Source organism: Pseudorca crassidens, chromosome 5 (assembly GCF_039906515.1).
Source record: "Pseudorca crassidens isolate mPseCra1 chromosome 5, mPseCra1.hap1, whole genome shotgun sequence".
Taxonomy (NCBI): Eukaryota; Metazoa; Chordata; class Mammalia; order Artiodactyla; family Delphinidae; genus Pseudorca; species Pseudorca crassidens.
The window spans coordinates 95570051-95588979 of record NC_090300.1 but is presented as its reverse complement, the minus strand read 5'-3'; the positions used below and the strand labels follow the sequence as shown (position 1 = coordinate 95588979).

Below are 18929 nucleotides of genomic sequence, written 5' to 3'. Positions count from 1 at the left end.
ATTGTCCCTGGAAATGTTCATGCAAAGACTTGCAACTACTTGACAAGAGTATCTTGGTTATCTTTACAGCCCTAGTGCATAGCAGAGATACTCCCATGTAATAACTGACTAATACGTATTTGATAAATCAAGGGAAATTCAAACAGACCCTTCTAAACCTAGGATACCAGTATTTTGGGATTCCAAAAGAAACTCAACTACGAGACACTATTTTCCTTTCAATGGGTCACATTACCATAATTTTCTTTATGCTGGATGCATACCCCTCAGGAAAATAAAGAAGGACCCCAAACATCTCAGTTTGGATATCCAAGGTAATACCACATAGTAATAAGTGTAAAATGTGAAACACTTAAGTTCAAAAGTTCAAATACATATATTTACACATATACTTAATCCCTCTAAAATTCCCCTTATTCAAGGCAAAAGTGAGCTGCAACTTATCAAACCTTTACCACATACATTAAGCTCAGTGCTTTCATATTCATTCAAAAGCATTTCTTGAATGCTGACCATATGCCAGACATGTCTAACACTGTCAACCAATTTAGTGAGGTAGGGATTAATATCTTCACTTGAAGGCCAAAGGAGTTATGTAACTTGTCCAAGTTCAGGCCACCACTAGCCCATACAGAGCATTTGTGCAAACAAAAAAAACAAGGTACCTCTTCCTCAAGATATTTTACTTCCATTTGCCAGAAAATGTATCATAATATACTAATTTTATCTGAACAAGAAACTTGACTGCCCTCTGCCATAAAATTGTCTCAATAAATATTCAAATTGATAAGTCTATGATATAAACAGTGTGCACCTTAGATCAGTTTCTTTGTACAGTGCACAATTCACTCAATGGTAAGTGACAATCCCATCAGACCCATATGAGATCTAATAAACGTAGCATCAGGGATTTTACTCCGAAGTACGACCATTAACTCCCACCCTAAATGGGAATCATCAAGAATTTCATGTGAATTACATAATCCTCTGGCGGCATATGATTGCTGTCTCCTTTCTGCACTGTTTCATACTCAAAGCACTTCTGAAATGTATTTAGGTGGACATAAACCCACTGAAAACACAGAAAGCAACAAATGCTAGATGAACGAGAAGGGTTCCTCAGAAAGCTCATCGTCAGCATCTCCCAAATAAGAACTGCTTCTCTAAAGCCTGATTTTTACCTACCAGGCAAATTGAAAAATATTATTGATTAATATAAAGTAACTGTTCTCATAAATGTCGAGCAAATACTCACTTGGAACCTGAAGACCTTAATTATAACAAAAATGATTTTAATCAGATTCCACTAAGAGGGAATCTTAGTGCTTCAGATCAAAGTCAAGCCAAAGTGCTTCAGATCAATGTTCAGTCTAATTCTGGAAGAAAGATATTTAGATAACAAGGGTTTTTACGAAAAGATGTTGCCTCTTCCTAGAGGAAGATATTCCAGTGTGAAACAGCCTTGACACCTAGTGAAAATAAAAATGTCTTCAGAAAGAACAATGTTATGTTTGTGTATGTGGTGCTTTAAATTCATCCAAACCTCCCTTGTTGGGTCTCTATTATGTTTCACGTTTTGTGTCAGAGGCTGAGAACACAATGATGATCAAATCCAGACCATGCTCTGCTCTCATTCCAGCAGGCAAAATTAATGTAAAAAAGGAAAGTGTGACAACTGCTACAATAGAGATCTAGACAAAATGTAACAGACCCACTTGTTCTTGCCTTGATTTGTTCTCTGAACATGATTTCTTGGAATTTAGGTAAATAGAGCTCACAAAATTTTAAGTATGCTTTATAATTAACGTAAAGCCCAATCACTATCATCATATCTGGCACACAGTAAATACATAATAGATGTGGAATGAATAAATAAATGAACTTTCCAGCTTACAAATTAGAGTTGGGCCATAAGCAAACATCCCCATCAATTATAAAAGAAGTGTTCATGAATACAAAATATTTTTAAAAAGCCAGAAGCCTAAGGCAATTTGAATTGAGAGAAGAGACCATCTAAAATACAAACCTCATACTGGCCAGCCTAAAACATACATAAATTATTTCCTATACCTCTTAGGCTATTTAATGATATATTTTCAGCATCTCAGCAGCACATTTATTTTCATTTTCCAAGTCATGTGGGCTATTGTTTTTGTCCTAAATCCCAACCATATCTATCAATATGGCTTTGGCAAGAGTGATCAATTATGAGGAGCTCTAATAATTTCCATTGTTTTCAGCCATCCAGACAGAGATCTGGGTTTCAAAGCAACACAGAGATAGGGACAGAGACAGGCAGATTGCTTCCTGTACAGAGGGGGATCTATATTCATGAATTCCAACTTTTTGGTGGATAATTTGAGAAGGTCTGTACCTTCAACAGTTTCAACCACTCCACCCTATACTAACCAAGCCTCCCCAAAGACACTTCACTGAAATAGAAGCAAGACGCTATCTACCTTACTTTTTCTTCTAATTCTGTGCTTTCGGACTTCTTTTTATTCCTCTCACATTCTATTATAAATAACTCGAGGATGGAACACAGTCTGTGCTGTTCTCCCTCATCAGCACCTAGCCCAGCACCATATGCAATGAAGCACTTATAAAATGCCTTGTGACGGTTGACTAGACATGAAGCCACCGCACATATGAAACTCAGAAGCTGGCGCTTTTTTTTAAACATGCTTTTAGGCAATGCCTGATGTGAAGAAGAGTCACAAAATACTAAAATTAAAAGAAGCCTTTACGCTATTTAAACTACAGTTCCTGTCAACTATTTGTTGAACCCTGTGAGCTTCTTCCATACTAATTTCCACACAACCACTTACCAGAAAACAGTTCCAAACTTTCTAGGTGGAGTCCATGGGACTTGAGACGGGAAAGAAAGAAGAACATAAACCTACTCTACAGCTTGCACCCTCCGGCCCGGTACGAAGGTGGTGCGCCTGCACCCCAGCGGGTGACGCCCTGGCCTTTCCCTCAATTTCTCCTCCTGCAGGGCACTCGGCACTCAGGAGGCCGAGCTGCCAGCAAGACGGGCCCAAGATTGTCTACAGCCACAGAAAAAATGGTGGAAAAGTCACCCTTGCCATTTCCAGAAAGAGCGATCTATGGCTTTCTTTGCTGTTAAGCTCCCAATTTTGGTGCACACTATATCTCATGTGGCCTTTTATTCCTGAATCTTGGTTGAACACCTTAGGCTTAACCTATTGGCCTCAAAAATATCAGGCAGTTGCATTGCCTGTCTACCTCATTACTACTATAGCAATCCGTTACAAAGTCTTATTTGGAATAAACATGATGAGTACCTCCCCACTCAACTCCATTCATGTAATCACAGATAACGATGCTAAAAATCAACAGCAGAAGAAATACCAAGAGGCCATCTAGCATTAGAAGATATTTCTATTAGTGAAATAAACTAAATATTCCTTCTTGCAACCAAAGAACTTTACACCAAAAACTGAATAGTATGTAGACTAACACCAAGCATTTATTATTTTTGACATAATATTGAACATAATTATTTTGACTATCTTTCTTATTAATATCCAGTATTATTAATAATCCAGTATTAATATCCAGTATTGAAATGTAAAAAGAAAAAAAAGTTAGTTGAATGTCTCTTAGATTAAGTTCCATTCATATTGTAAATGTTCTCAAATATTAGACATTAATGGAATACTGCATTACTAGATACAGATAACTTCATAGTACAACTACATATAGATACTATATAAGAAAACTACATATATAGAATACTCTATAGTATAACATAGTATACTTGCAGAGAAGATCCACTTCTCAGTAACCCAATGAAATTCTGGAACCATTTATGCTGACAGTTTTCTTAGATACTGGCATTCAATACAATTTAAGTAGAACAATTAAATAGGAGCAGACAATTTGGGTTACACCATTAAGGTGGCAAAAAGCATGTTCCAATATACTATGAATTTTGTACAGTGAAACACTGATAAGTTAGTTCTTGATTCAAAAAGAAAATAAGTTTCAGCTTCCTTTTGAAAAACAGGCATCATCATTGCTCGCTACCTATCTTCAGGTTTCTACCAAATCTTCAGTAGGTTGCATGTACTCAGATCTGATAAGAATCGCACAGGCAGAAATGTTGAAAATTCATATGTTTTGGCAACTTACGATAATCATTAAAAAGAGATTCAGGAGTGGCAGAGTCAAGATGGAGGAGTACACGGCACAAGCCTTGCCCCTGGCGCAATGTGGACGACTGTGATGGGGTCTTTACGATGGGAGCCATAGGTGGTGGGATCTTTCAAGCAAAGGTTTTCGCAATTCTCGGGTGGGAGTAAACCACAGACTATGAGGGAATCTGACAGCTATTAGAACCAGGGCTCTGCAGTTGGGAGGTAGCTTTGCAGTTTGGGGAGGTCTGTTTTCCATGATTGACTGCAGTATGGTTCACGTCAGAGGGAAAGAAGACCCCTGGAACTGCATCACGAGTGGTGCCTTAACAGGAGCCATCCTGGCAGCAAGAAATGGACCAGTGGCCATGGTTGGGTCAGCCGCGATGGGTGGCATTCTGCTAGCTCTCATCAAAGGAGCTGGTATCTTGTTGACCAGATGTGCCTCTGCCCAGTTTCCCAACAGCCCTCCGTTTGCTGAAGACCCCTCCCAGCTGCCTTCATCCCAGTTACCATCCTCACCTTTTAGGGACTATCAACAATACCAATAGGACCTCTCTCCCAGGACTTCTTTAACAGAATGAGCTGCAGTTCAAGGAAGGATTTCAGAAGATCAAGTTCAGTCTGTTTTTAAAACTGTAGGTGGGACAACTATGGCCAAATAGGCTATGAAGAGACATTTAGCACCTTTTTCTATTTAAGGGAACGTGGGAGATCAGTGGAACAGAATAGAAAGCCCAGAGATAAACCCATGCACATATGGTCACCTTATTTTTGATAAAGGAGGCAAGAATATACCATGGAGAAAAGACAGCCTCTTCAGTAAGTGGTGCTGGGAAAACTGGACAGCTACATGTAAAAGAATGAAATTAGAACACTCCCTAACACCATACACAAAAATAAACTCAAAATGGATTAAAGACCTAAATGTAAGGCCAGACACTGTCAAACTCTTAGAGGAAAACATAGGCAGAACACTCTATGACATAAATCACAGCAAGATCCTTTTTGACCCACCTCCTAGAGAAATGGAAATAAAAACAAAAATAAACAAATGGGACCTAATGAAACTTAAAAGCTTTTGCTCAGCAAAGGAAAAGACGAAAACAAGATGAAAAGACAACCCTCAGAATGGGAGAAAATATTTGCAAATGAAGCAACTGACAAAGGATTAATCTCCAAAATTTACAAGCAGCTCATGCAGCTCAATATCAAAAAAACAAACAACCCAATCCAAAAATGGGCAGAAGACCTAAAGAGACATTTATCAAAAGAAGATATACAGATTGCCAACAAACACATGAAAGGATGCTCAACATCACTAATCACTAGAGAAATGCAAATCAAAACTACAATGAGGTATCACCTCACACCAGTCAGAATGGCCATCATCAAAAAATCTACAAACAATAAATGCTGGAGAGGGCGTGGAGAGAAGGGGACCCTCTTGCACTGTTGGTGGGAACTTAAATTGATACGGCCACTATGGAGAACAGTATGGAGGTTCCTTAAAAAACTAAAAATAGAACTACCATACAACCCAGCAATGCCACTACTGGGCATATACCCTGAGAAAACCATAATTCAAAAAGAGTCATGTACCACAATGTTCATTGCAGCTCTATTTACAATAGCCAGGACATGGAAGCAACCTAAGTGTCCATGAATGAATAAAGAAGATGTGGCACATCTATACAATGGAATATTACTCAGCCATAAGAAGAAATGAAATTGAATTATTTGTAGTGACCTAGAGTGTGTCATACAGAGTGAAGTAAGTCAGAAAGAGAAAAACAAATACCGCATGCTCACACATATATATGGAATTTTTTTTTTTAAATGGTTCTGATGAACCTAGTGGCAGGACAGGAATAAAGACGCAGACGTAGAGAATGGACTTGAGGACACGGAAGGGGCAAGGGTAAGCTGGGACGAAGTGAGAGAGTGGCATGGACATATATACACTACCAAATGTAAAACAGATAGCTAGTGGGAAGCAGCCACATAGCACAGGGAGATCAGCTCGGTGCTTTGTGACCACCTAGAGGGGTGGGATAGGGAGGGTGGGACGGAGGATCAAGAGGGAGGGGATATGGGGATATATGTATATGTATAGCTGATTCACTTTGTTATAAAGCAGAAACTAACACACCATTGTAAAGCAATTATACTCCAATAAAGATGTTTTAAAAAAAAAAAGATTCAAGTACTTACATGGTGGAATTTTTGTGTTCTAGTTTTTCTCATTTAAAAAGTTTCTTATTACCCCTTAGAGTTTGAATACAAAAAAAATATTTCTAATACTTCCATCTAGGTCTAGATAAATTCCCCTTAATTACACTCTTTTCCTCTGTTGAAATCAAATGTGCATCTAGTTTACATAGGCACAGGATAGTACTAAGGCAACTAGTAAGTGCTCATACTTCATTCAGCAGATATTTATTACAAATACATGCAAACTTTGTATAAAGTGCTGGAGTACTAGGGGTTGTGCAAAGATAAATTAAAAGGACAATCAGCTTTCCTGATTTGTAATTTAAACAAAATGAATACAAATAAAATAAAATAGTAAAGAGAAGAAATGGAATGACATGGAACGGAATGAAAGGGAATAAAATGATAAAGTGAAAAGGAATGGGAAATTATTTTTCTACTCTTGGCTCCTTCTTATGTGATTATCATACTGTTGTTCTACATTTTGCTAAACTACTATAAAAAGCTTAAAGGCAGAGTCTATCATATTTTTCACCATATCTTTAACATCTGCCATAGTGGAAAATACACATTTAAGTGAGTAAGTAAACAGTAAAATATCACACAGGAGAAACAAAATTCTGTAAGCACTAAAACCAACACTGTGAACGTAACTACCTCAAGTATTAAGGAATCAGCTTATTGTTATCTGAAATAAATGATGTAAATGTTTTCTCAAATTTTTATCTTAGAATTCATCATTCGTGCCTTTGAGGTGGGGACTTCAGAAGTTAGAAACGACATTCTTAGTGGTATTTACAGCCAAAACTAAATCTTTCAACAGTAGTTCAGGCTGGATTTCTAGGTTTAGCATAACAGGATGTAATTTCGCATATAAATATGCATGTGATTTTCTAAATATTAAAAGATTCTTCTCTAGTCATGCTCCTCATGGAGAAAGAGTCTAAGCAAAAACAAAATGCTGAAACAAGGCCCCTAGTTTTTAAATTGCTTTTACTGAGTGGAGGGGATCCTGGCACCTAATTACCTAATCCCACTGGAAGAACTGGCATGCAGGAACTAGCAGCCCATGGTTGCTAGAGTTATGAAACCTGGAAAAAATAACATGAAACTCCTATGCTCAAACACACATATTTGCACATGGGCTAGCTTTCATCCAGTAGACAGCCCAGACCTCTTTAGAAATTGCAGAGTAAATCAGGAAATTAGCTCCAAGGATTATATGCTTCTACTCTGCTTCAGGGGCCCCAATTCACATCATAATGGTTCTGAGAAGTTTTCACGACCAAACCCAAGAACAAGGAGGCAGAAGACCTGAAGGTTCGCAAATGACCCATCCACCCTCTTCTGTGGAGACAAAACAGTTTCTATCCAACACCCTCAGAGGAATGCGAATGATCTGTTCAGGACTGAACTGCTTTACCCTCGCTGTATGTAAATTACTCATTACCCCCTCCTTTTGCACATTTTGCCCTCCATTTTCCCTGCTTACTTCACCACTTTTTCTCCGAGCTACCTCAATTGCCTTGTGCTTTGCTCTCTTCAGAAACTTAAAAAGGAAACCAGATTCATTAGCCAAATAACAGAATCATACATTTCTTTTTGATCTATTGGGGAGTAGGGAAGATGCTTTGGGATTTCTCTGATATTCAGCTTTTTAGAAAACAATTCCTTAAATTATTGTTTTAAATATTTGAACTGCTTCGTCTAATTTTCTCTGATGGCACGCTAAATTAGACTAAAACATGAAACGTTTTGAAAACCTATTTCTGTTGTCAGTGCTTCCACAAGAACAGCAGGGGGCAATAGCACACCAAGAATTGTGGAAACTGTCTCAGGCTCTAAGAAACACTGTTGAATTGCTGCACTGGGTCTGTGTACCCCAACGCGATGATCTCAGCTCTCAGATGAAGTCTTTTGTTTTCTGTCCTATTTTACAATGCACTGTTCAGTTTTCTATGAGTTGTGACTTATTCAGACAGCATTTCACTGACAGTTTAGCTTAAGAAAAAAAAAAAAGGTGAAGGAGAAAAAAAAAAAAGGAAAGAAAATTAAAGTGCAGCAAAATGAAACACAAAAAGACAAGGAAGAAGTAATCCTGCATGTATTGAAAGTTTGTCCCTTCTCTGTTCCCATCCACTGGAATCTTAAACATTGTTTTCCTGGATTACAGACTTAATTCACCCTTAACCCTTCCCTCATAGATGCACTCATTTCATTCTACCTTCTCTGTCATACAGTTTTCTGTTAAAACAACGTATTTCTTTATAAAAAGAACAAACTGTTTTAAGCTGAATATTTTTTAAAAGAATTCAAAAAACTGTGTGCTCGCCTTTGGTCAAGCATCTCTGTATAGAATTTTAATGTTTTTCTGCTTTTTAAACATTTATTAGTCAAGATACATTTCATTGCTATGTTTCAATAAAGTTTTCCCCTGTAAATTCACGCCTTCAGCTAAACAGCAAAAAGCTGCAGTTGTGAAGCTGTATCTGATGAGTTTGGGGGTAGAATATAAAGTAGAAACTGTAACATCAGAGATTTGAGGAATATATTCAAGGATCATTTCCACTGCATTGGAAGGTGTTTCATAATCCAACCTTCAAAACCAGCAGAGATTAAACTATTTCATGCATAATTTGAGTTGCACCCCAAAATATAAAACCCATAAGACTGGCTTCTTTCTCCCACCTAGGCTGGAATTCCCAGAGTTACTAATGCATTCTCACAGAGTTATTAGTTTATGACTGTGGAATGGCAGAAGTAATATTATTTCAACATCTGGCACTAAAATGCCTCGTCAAGGGATAGTCCTTTCCCTCCCTGAGACTGAGGGCTCTATCTGATACCCTCGACTTTATCCCCTCTGGCCTGCCTCCTACTATTCTCCTGCACACAGCGCTCCAGTCACACCAGCCTCCTTGCTGTTCTCTGAAAACACACCAAGTAATCTTGTGCCTCAGGGCCTTGCAGTTCTCTCAGTCAGGGTAAGTCTTAGCCCACTTATCCAAACGACTCATTCCTTCACCTACTTCAAGAGTTTGTGCGAAAGTCACTTTCTCCCTGAGGCTCTCCCTGACCACTTACTTAAAATAGAAAACTCCCCCCTAGCATTTCCTACTCTCCTCCCCCTCCTTTATCTTCCTCAATAGCACTTACCATCATCAAATATTATATGCTACATCTTACATATAATAAAGATGAGCTACTGAAACCAAACGTATCTACCAACAGAGGGCTTAACCCCCCTACTAAATGGACAAAACAGTTGATTCCAAAGCAAAACCCAACTCTTTGCTGCACATAAAAGACAAAGACACACCTAAAACAATTCAGAAATGCTAACAATGAAAGGATGCACAAAGGTATACCAAGAAAATACAAAGAAAGAATTGAGATTTTGAAATCCAACTAAGTAGAATTTAGACCCAAACCTATTAACAAGTCAAAGAGCACTTTACAAATGCTAAATGCTACAATTCACAGTGAAAATAAAATATTTATAAAATATGCAGCAAATAACACAGTAGCTTCTTTCATTTAGCAGAAACTACGGGAGACTCAAAGAGACTAGAAATACATAAATAATAGCAGACTTTAGTATACCTCCCTTGGTCCAAGACCAAAAATGGTACCAAAAACCATTTATAATAATTGATTCCATAATTACAGAGACATCTATACTTCAATAAATTACATAAAGAAAAGTACAAATAATATTCTCCATCAACAAGATGATAAAAGTATGAATCCATAACAATCAAAACATAAGAAAATCTTCCCACTGTGAAATTTAAAATGTTTCTATTAAACTTAGCTTGACTCAAGGAAAAAATAACAACTGATAATGAAATTTTCTAGAAACAAATAATGAAAACATGATATCAGAGTTTACAGGATACTGCTAAAGAGTGTTTAGAAAAAGATTCATAGATTTAAATATTTGTATCAATAAAAATGAGAGAAAATGAGATAGACATTATCCTCAAAAAGTTATAAATATTTAAGACTTGTTTTTTTTTTCTCCCTACTTTGAACTTAATTTTCTTTTTAATTAAGCAACCTAGATTTGAAAACAACCTGAAACAAATAAACTTAGTTGTATCAAACTGCATTTAGCACTTTTATAAATTCATTATAACTTTGGTTCTGTTATTTTGAAACTAACATATATTATGGGGAAAAGTAAATAAGCAATTATGTTAACATTATTAGGAACCATGCTTTTCAGCAGAAAAGAGATTCTATAAAATTAAATAAGTAAAAAATTCTATAACCTTTCATTAGAATTGGAGTATCAGCACAAAGTTATGATTTATTTTTCTTTGAAAAACCACATATTTCCTAGATCTGTATTAAAATGTCTGAGAAGTAACAACAAGCCTTTTAGCCATGAACATCCTACATGCACAGACTGTGGTCAACAAATACCATTTTCACTGAAAGCAATGAAGTCTCCTTTGAGAAATGGCTGATTCTAGGTCTGGAGCAGTAAATGAGACTGTTCCAATACGAGACTGGGACTCTTTAAAGTATCCAAAAGCAAGGAAGCTATCAAGACATTTGCAGTTATCAAATGAACACAGAAGCCAAAGATGGGCAATTTGAGCTTTAAAATGAATAATCACTGCAATTATATAAAAGCGTAAATAGAGATGCCAATAGAATCAATGCAAAACTAGAAGCAATAGGAAATTCAATATGAGAGCGAGATACAAAATTACATGTAGAAATCGATGTCTTCATATGTTTAAGCAATAAGTGATTATAGGGGAAAATAGAAGAGATGACCCCATTTACATTACCAACAAAAATGAAAAAATATCCTAGGAGTAAATGTTATAGGAACTGTGCAAAACCTGTATGAGAAAAACTTTAAAGCTTTCCTGAAAGATAGAAAACTGTGACTTGAATAAAAGGAAAAATAAACCTTGCTCCTCAATTGAATAATGCAAAATCATAAATTAATGCCAATTTTCAAAGTGTTTTTCACACAGCTAGTTTCTGTAGTTTACATGGAAAAAATAAATAAGCAAGATTATTTCCCCCCAAAACAGGAAATCAAAATAAGAAAACAGCAATAAGGCAGGCCTAGCTCTACCAGATATTAGAACATATTATACAGTTTCTATAATTAAAACAGTATAATATTAGCACTTGAGTAGACAATCAGATCAATAGAAAAAAATAGTAAATATAGATGTAGAGCCACGTACAATGTGGAAATTTATGTATGTGATAAAAGTGGTATCTCAAATCACTGCGAAATAAATGGGCTTTTGAAAATTAAATGTTGTTAGAACAGCTAAATAGGTCTGTGAAACAGAAAACATCGGATATAACATCACTTAAGTGGAATTCCAGCCAGAAAAGCCAAAAAATTCAACGTCAATCTTTCAACGAGGACCAATTTGAGTATCCAAATTGAAGGGCATTCTGTTAAACCACTGGTCTGAACTTTCCCAAAAAAGTCAATGCCAGAAAAAAAAAAAAAAAAACAATCAGCAAAAAAGGCTGAGGAAGTAGTCTAAACTGAAGGAAGCTCAAGAGACTTTATGACTAAAATCGACACGTGATCCTTGTTATATCCTGGATTTTTATTCTACAGACAACAACAGGGTAAGCAAGGATTTGGGGTGGCGTGGGGGGACAATGGAGGGAATTCTAATATGGACTATATATTAACTTAGAGTAATGTAACAACGTTTAGTGCATTCCGCCTCCCCAGGTCTGAAAAGCCTAGGGATACATTTCCTAAAGACACAGCACTGATCCTATAGGCCAGTAGTCCGCAGTTGGGGCGATTTTGCCCTGCCCCGCCCTCCCCACACCCACGTGATAATGTCTGAAAACATTTTGGGTTGTCACAAGTTGGGGAGGGGAGAGCAGGGTGCTACTGGCATCCAGCAGCGTGTGAAGGCCAGGAGTGCTACTGAACACTGTACAATGCCCACGACAGCCCCACTCCCCTCACTACAAAGAGACTGCACGCCAAAATCAACAGCGCCACAGTTGATAAACCTTGATGTAGGAGAATCCCTTATTCTCAGGGGACAGTACTGCGATATTAGGCTGAATTAAATGAAATGGTCTGCCGCGCAGGTCAAATATTGGTAACATTTAACGGTGAAGGGTTATGACGTGCACAACTCACTCTCAAACTGTTCAGCAAAACACACTGTACATGTCCTTCCGCCCTGCTTTCCTCCTCCCTCGGGTACCGAAGCAGGGTCGTACTCCTCCTAGCGCGGACGGACCCGCCGAGCCTGCGCGGTGGGAGGACCCTGCGAGCGACCACTGCGCAGGCGCTAGGTGGCAGCCACGCCCACGCGGCGCTTCTCCAAAAGTTAACAGAGGTGGGGCAGACCTCGCAGTCACCTCGGCTGCCCGGAGCAGAGGAGAGAAGAGAAAGCTCCCAAGAGGGCTCCGCTGTCTTCTCCAGGAGTGACGACGCTGCTTTCCCAGTTGAACCCCGCCCCCTCCTCTGCGATCCGCTGCGGGCTGCACGGAGCATCGCTTATCCTTTGGAGCCCTCTGCCAGGAAGAGCACGTTGCGTGAGGCCGCTGGTGCCTGGCCATTCCCGTGCAGGCTGGATTCTCCAGAGGTGAGCTTTCACACTCTGCTTAGTGGATTCTGACTTAATTTCTGACGAGCCTGGGCAGTACTACAGCTCGTGACCACTGACCGAAAATGCCCGGGCAGGCTCATTCCACACCGGGCTTCTCGCCAACAACAGCTTACCCAGGTAACATTTTTAAATACCTTAAAAATTTTCAGCCTAGAGTTTCTTAATCAAGGAGTTGACAGACTTTTTCTGTAAAAAGCCAGATAGCAAATATTTTAGGATTTGCAGGGCAGGAACAGTCGCCTCTGTCGCTTATTTTTTTTTTTTTTAACAACCTCATAAAAATGTAAGGAAAAAAACCCCGCTCTTAGCCTCGGGCTTTACAAAAACATGGGGATTACTATGATTAGATTACAGTCTTTCAGTTTACCCAGCACGGAGGCTAGAGCTTAAGTCTCTGGTCCAACCACAGTTCTGCAGTAAAGACTCAGGTTCCAGGAGGACCACGACCCAACCGGGCTTACTGGGCGCCACCTACTGAGGCTTAGTTTGCTATCTTTTGGGCCCCTACACCTGCACCTCTGCTCTTCTCTGCTGAGTGGCCGTTGAGTTCCTGGCAGTCAGGAGGGCTGCCAGGATATCCCCAGACAAGCAGCCACACCCTCCTTCACTCTAAAATGACAATCCCTTCCTATCTGGGAGCAAAAACCAAAGTCCTCACACTGTGATTAAATGAGTATAAACAATACAAGATCTCAGACAATTGTATTTATATAGCATTTTTTCTATTGATAGATGTAATATATTTATGTCCACTCTGGTAATTTGGAAAATACGGAAAAGCATACGGACAAAAATTAAAATTCAGCATACTCCCAACCCACAAAAATGAACTATCAAAATGTTTCTGTATTCTTCTAGTCCAGCTTTTCAATGCATATTAATAGGACAACTTACTGAACTGGATTTCTAAAAAATTTTTCTTAATAAACTTTTGTTGAATTACAAAATCCAAAAATGTGGTGAAACTGTAAATAAACAGTTCAATAAACTTTCAAAGACTAACACAAACATAACCTCACAGCTGCCACCCAGATCAAGAAATAGACCATGCTCAGTCAAGGGCAACTTCTCCCCAAATATAACCATAATCAAAAGATTAGTTTTGTCTTTTCTTTAATTTCACATGAAATGAATTATTCAGTAAATATTCTGTAGTATTTTATTTCTTTCCATATTACATTTGAGATTCATCCACTGTTGCATGTAACAGGTCTGTATTTTATTATATGCTGTATGGCATTTAATTGTGTGAATATGCTGCAGTTTATCGTTTATACTGTTATTTTTTAAATTTCAGCTATATTAAGTTATAATTCCTATACCATACAATTTTCATCCATTTAAAATGTACAGTTTAATGTTTCTTTAGTATATTCACAGGTAAGTGCAACCATTGACAGGCACAGTCTGTTTTAGAACATTTTCATCACCTCAGGACAACTCCATATTCTTTAGCTGTCACTCCCCTACCCTGCATCCTCTCCAGCCCTAAGCAACCACTAATCTATTTTTTGTCTCTATAGATTTGCCTATTCTAGATAGTTCATAAAAATGGAGTCATATATCTTTTGTGGCTGGTCCCTTACACTGATCCTGAATATTCATGTTATTTCCAGGTTTGCAGCTATTGCAAATAATACTGTTGTGAACATTACTATACTAATCAGCATATTATGTGTATCTAAAGCTATATATGTATCACATAGATACATATTTCTCTTGGGATATATACCTAAAAGTAGAATAGCTCCAACATAGGTTACGTTTATGGTTAGCTGTAGTTGACAGTGCCAAACAATTGTCCAAATTTACACTCCCACCCGCAGCGTGTGTGACTTTTCATTGCTCCACACCCTCACCAACATTTGGTGGTTGTGTGGTTTCACTTTACACTTTTTGATGACTAATGAAAAAAAGCACCTTTTCATGTAATTATTAGTCCTTTGAATATGCCCTTTAGTAAAATGCCTTTTGGTTCTTTATTCCATTTTTGGTGAGGTTGTCTTTTTCTGTTTGATTTAAAGTGAGTCCATTTTCATTTATGAGTACTGCAAACAAACAAACAAACACTTTTCCTAATCTGTGACTTGCATTTTAACCATCTCATTGTTAAATTTTAATGACTGTAAATTTTAAACTTTTATTGAAGTCTAACTTTTCAATCTTCTTTTATGGTTAGTACCTTTGCTATCCTAAGAAACCATTGCCTACAAGGACCTTCTCCTGTTTTACCATCTAAAAACATAATGTTTGGGGGACTTCCCTGGTGGTCCAGTGGTTAGGACTCCACACTTCCACTGCAGAGGGCAAGGGTTCGACTCCTAGTCAGGTAATTAAGATCCCACATGCCATAAATTAAAAAAAAATTAATTAATTAAAAATAAAACAATGTTTTTCTTTGAATCTTGAAATCTACTAACCACATAGGATTGATTTTGGAGTATGGTGTGCAGTTAAGTGTTAATTTTTTTTTCATATAGCTATCCCGCTGACCCAGGTGCTCTTCTTGAAAGACTATTCTTTTCCCACTGCCCTGCAGTGTCACCTTTCTCATAAATCAATAGAAACATAAATCAGTACAGATCCTGCAATTAATAGACAAGGTCTTTAGCCATGATAAACATGTTAAGGAATCTTACTAAAACAAGATGTAATATGTGAAGAAGTAGAGAATTTCGAGAGAGATACGGGTAATATTTTTTTATGAGATGGAAATCCTACAACTGAAAAATATAATATCTGAAATTATTTGATAGGTTATCAGTAGGTTGGACACAGTCATGAAAGCATCATTAAACTTGAAGACAGGTTGCTAGAAATCATCCGAATATAAGTGCACTGAGAAAAAAATATTTTAAATAAAGCATCAGTGACTGATGGAACAGCATCAAATGGCCTAACATACATGAAACTGAACTCCTGAAAAGCAAGGAGAGCGAGCCTGGGGCAGAAAAATATTTGAAAAAATATTAGCAAAAGCTTTCCAAAATTGATCAACTATATTTTATCCAGGACATTTACTTGTTTTCAATGGGGAGTGGATCCCAATAACCTAGCTTACCATGAATGGAATTTAGAAGTTAGCATACATCTACACGAATGAGCAGCAGGGCATTTTAAAGACACACAAAATGTGGAAAAATACTCTGTTGGGTGGAACTGTCCCGAGCATTACTGTACTTTGCGCATAAATGTTGCCTACCCATTCATAGTAATACCCCAATCATAGTAATACCAAAATGTCCTCCCAGTTTTTCAAAATATCCCCTCGGTGCATAGTATGGCCCTACATCCATCGAGAACCCCTCTCTCACATGATCTGCCACTGCCTCCTTTCCTCCTTGCCCCATGCCCTTTCTAACTCATCTCTAATGCTCACATCTCGCAAACCACACTGGCATCTTTCCATCTCAGGGCTTTTGGGATGGCTTTTCTCACTTCCTGAATGGTTCTCCCCCAGACATCCACGTGACTGACTCTTTTCTCCTCCTCAGGTCTTTGTTCAAACGTCATTTTCTCAGTAAGACCTAGAAATTAAAACAAAACAAAAAACTTGCGAGTTCATTCCCCCCTCCCCAATTTATTTTTATATGTAGCCTTTATTTGAAATGCTATGGGGTTTTTTTTGTTTGTTTTTTTTTTGTTTTTGTGGTACGTGGGCCTCACACTGCCGTGGCCTCTCCCGTTGCGGAGCACAGGCTCCGGATGCGCAGGCTCAGCAGCCATGGCTCACGGGCCCAGCCGCTCCGCGGCATGTGGGATCTTCCCGGACCGGGGCACGAACCCGCGTCCCCTGCATCGGCAGGCGGACTCTCAACCACTGCACCACCAGGGAAGCCCAATGCTATGTATTTTAATTATTTAACTTCCTTACTGTCTCACTTTCCGCACCAGTAGAATATAAGTTCTGGTGAAGACGGAGGGGGATTTAACTAATCTTGTTCTCTGTAGTGTCTTCAGTACCTTAAATGAGTAAAAAATTATAACTGATAACATTTTTCTCAGGGCTGGCATGTGGGCAACCTTAATTTATTCCTAATAACCTCTAAATCTTTCAAGGTACTTCTTCAGTTTTTCATGAATAAGAAAGTCCTGACAGTATTCCAGTAATTTTTAAATGTTTAAGGTATGTCTGAGTGTCTTAGCAAAAAGGATTACAGCAGTAAAAGCTCCAGCTTTTTACCAAAGAGAATAAGAAATGTGATATGGTTGTTTCCAAAGCAACGAAAAGCTTTACCTCATTAAGTAGACTGAGGGTTTCTCCTTATTAGATTGAAATATCCAATCAAATAGCTGAGGGCTGCCTCACAAAGAAAAAACACTTAGAGCTGTCATCACAAAGAAATTTGCCTATTCAATTATAAGCTAATTTGTACCAACTTCTTTCTTCAGGCGTTCAGGCATCAGGATCGATGATGAACTTTCAAAAAGGAAAAGGATGGAAAATCATCGAACTTACCATGAACTGTGCTCCCTTAAGTGTTTCCTTATAGCATGTGCAGAGTCAAGGGAAATTATATTCCTGTATTATTTAGTCTACCAACAACCTATTTACCTACGGTCTTAATCTGGGCTATTCTTGAAAGTAGAGCCTGAAACAAAGGTAGACACATTCTATTTGGGAATGTGATCCCAGGGAACAGGAATGAGACAGAGGGGAGTGAACAGGCGGAAAAGGGAAAGTCCAGACAAAACAAGGTAGTGTCACTGAGTGGTCCACTAGCGTTCATGGCTACTTAGTGCAGAGCCTTCCCAGGATTCTTAACAAACTTTGGCTCAGAACAGTCTGCCTGAGAGACGAAAAGAAGAAGGATTTATCTCTCAGCAGCTATCACCTGTGTGCTGAGGGCTGCTCCCATGGGGCATTAACTCCCCCCTGAGGAGACCCTCACTGGTACTACAGCATCACATGTGCTGCAACAGAGAAGCTTTGGGACAGGAAGCTAGATTCTTGACGCAACCCTGAGATGAGGCACTGACAGCACAGAGCGGGATGAAACCTGCCCAGAGCTGTTAACCAAAGCTGTGGCTGGAATCGGAAGTGGAAGAGATGGGAGACAGTGCACAGGAGGCATCTCATAAGCCTAGAGAATGTGTTGTTAGCCTTGTCTAAATCCATATTCTCTCTTCTTTCTATCATCAAAATTTCATCGTCCAGATCAAGGCTGGCAGAAGAGTTAAATAGGAAGGTTAAATGTATTTCCTAGAAGCTGTATGTTAACAGTTTTAACCTTGAGTGACACTTACAAGAAATAGAAAGTGACCCTAGAACTTGGAAATTTTTTAAATTATTCTACTTGAAACATTTTACCATTGGATAGCAATATTAGATATCTTCTAAACTCATGTAATCTCAGAAGTAATCATGAATTGTTTGGAGAAATAAAATTAATCATTTCTTATATTTCTATTAGCTTTATAAATCAGTGTCATTAATTTTTCCTAAGATATTGTTTTCTACTGTCACATAGACTAGTGATACAGAGCTTACAACCAACAAAGGAAAAATTGGTAGAAACACAGGAAGGAAAAATGTTGGAATAATTTCCATAAGCTAAAGGGTTGGCATTAATATTGGCTGGAATCGGAGAGGCAGGGGGGAAACTGCACATTTTGACTTGGGGTTCCTCTTTTGAAGTTCCATTTTACCAGAAATAATTTTCTCTCTGCCTACATCCACGTGATGTCATCATCATCCTCACTTGTTTGGCCTGGAACTGCCACCAGCAGGAATAAACTTTTGAGTTATTTAATATGGATCGAGGGCTTCCCTGGTGGCGCAGTGGTTAAGAATCCACCTGCCAATGCAGGGGACACGGGTTCGAGCCCTGGTCCGGGAAGATCCCACATGCCGCAGAGCAACTAAGCCCATGGGCCACAACTATTGAGCCTGCGCTCTAGAGCCCACGAGCCACAACTACTGAAGCCC

The 18929-nt window shown here is 38.5% G+C and overlaps 1 protein-coding gene, 1 long non-coding RNA gene and 2 pseudogenes across 4 annotated transcripts in view; 3 read left to right on the top strand and 1 right to left on the bottom strand.

Annotated features, from left to right (window-relative positions):
- LOC137225244 (SCAN domain-containing protein 3-like) overlaps window positions 1-12671 on the bottom strand; it is a 486462-nt gene extending 473791 nt beyond the window's left edge. For 2 of the 3 annotated variants that reach the window (XM_067739001.1, XM_067739004.1), the window contains exon 1: window positions 12526-12671. The gene's annotated coding sequence lies outside the window, so the exon portion shown is untranslated. The remainder of the gene's footprint in view (window positions 1-12525) is intronic. The other variant, XM_067739002.1, reaches the window with a different exon arrangement.
- LOC137224524 (phosphatidylinositol N-acetylglucosaminyltransferase subunit P-like) lies at window positions 3068-3467 on the top strand (annotated as a pseudogene).
- Window positions 3952-4866, top strand: LOC137224300 (mitochondrial import inner membrane translocase subunit Tim17-A pseudogene; annotated as a pseudogene).
- LOC137225245 (uncharacterized) lies at window positions 12635-18404 on the top strand. The gene is made up of 2 exons (XR_010943751.1): window positions 12635-13117; window positions 17393-18404. It is a non-coding gene; the product is annotated as an uncharacterized lncRNA (long non-coding RNA).
- The last annotated feature ends 525 nt before the right edge of the window (window positions 18405-18929 follow it).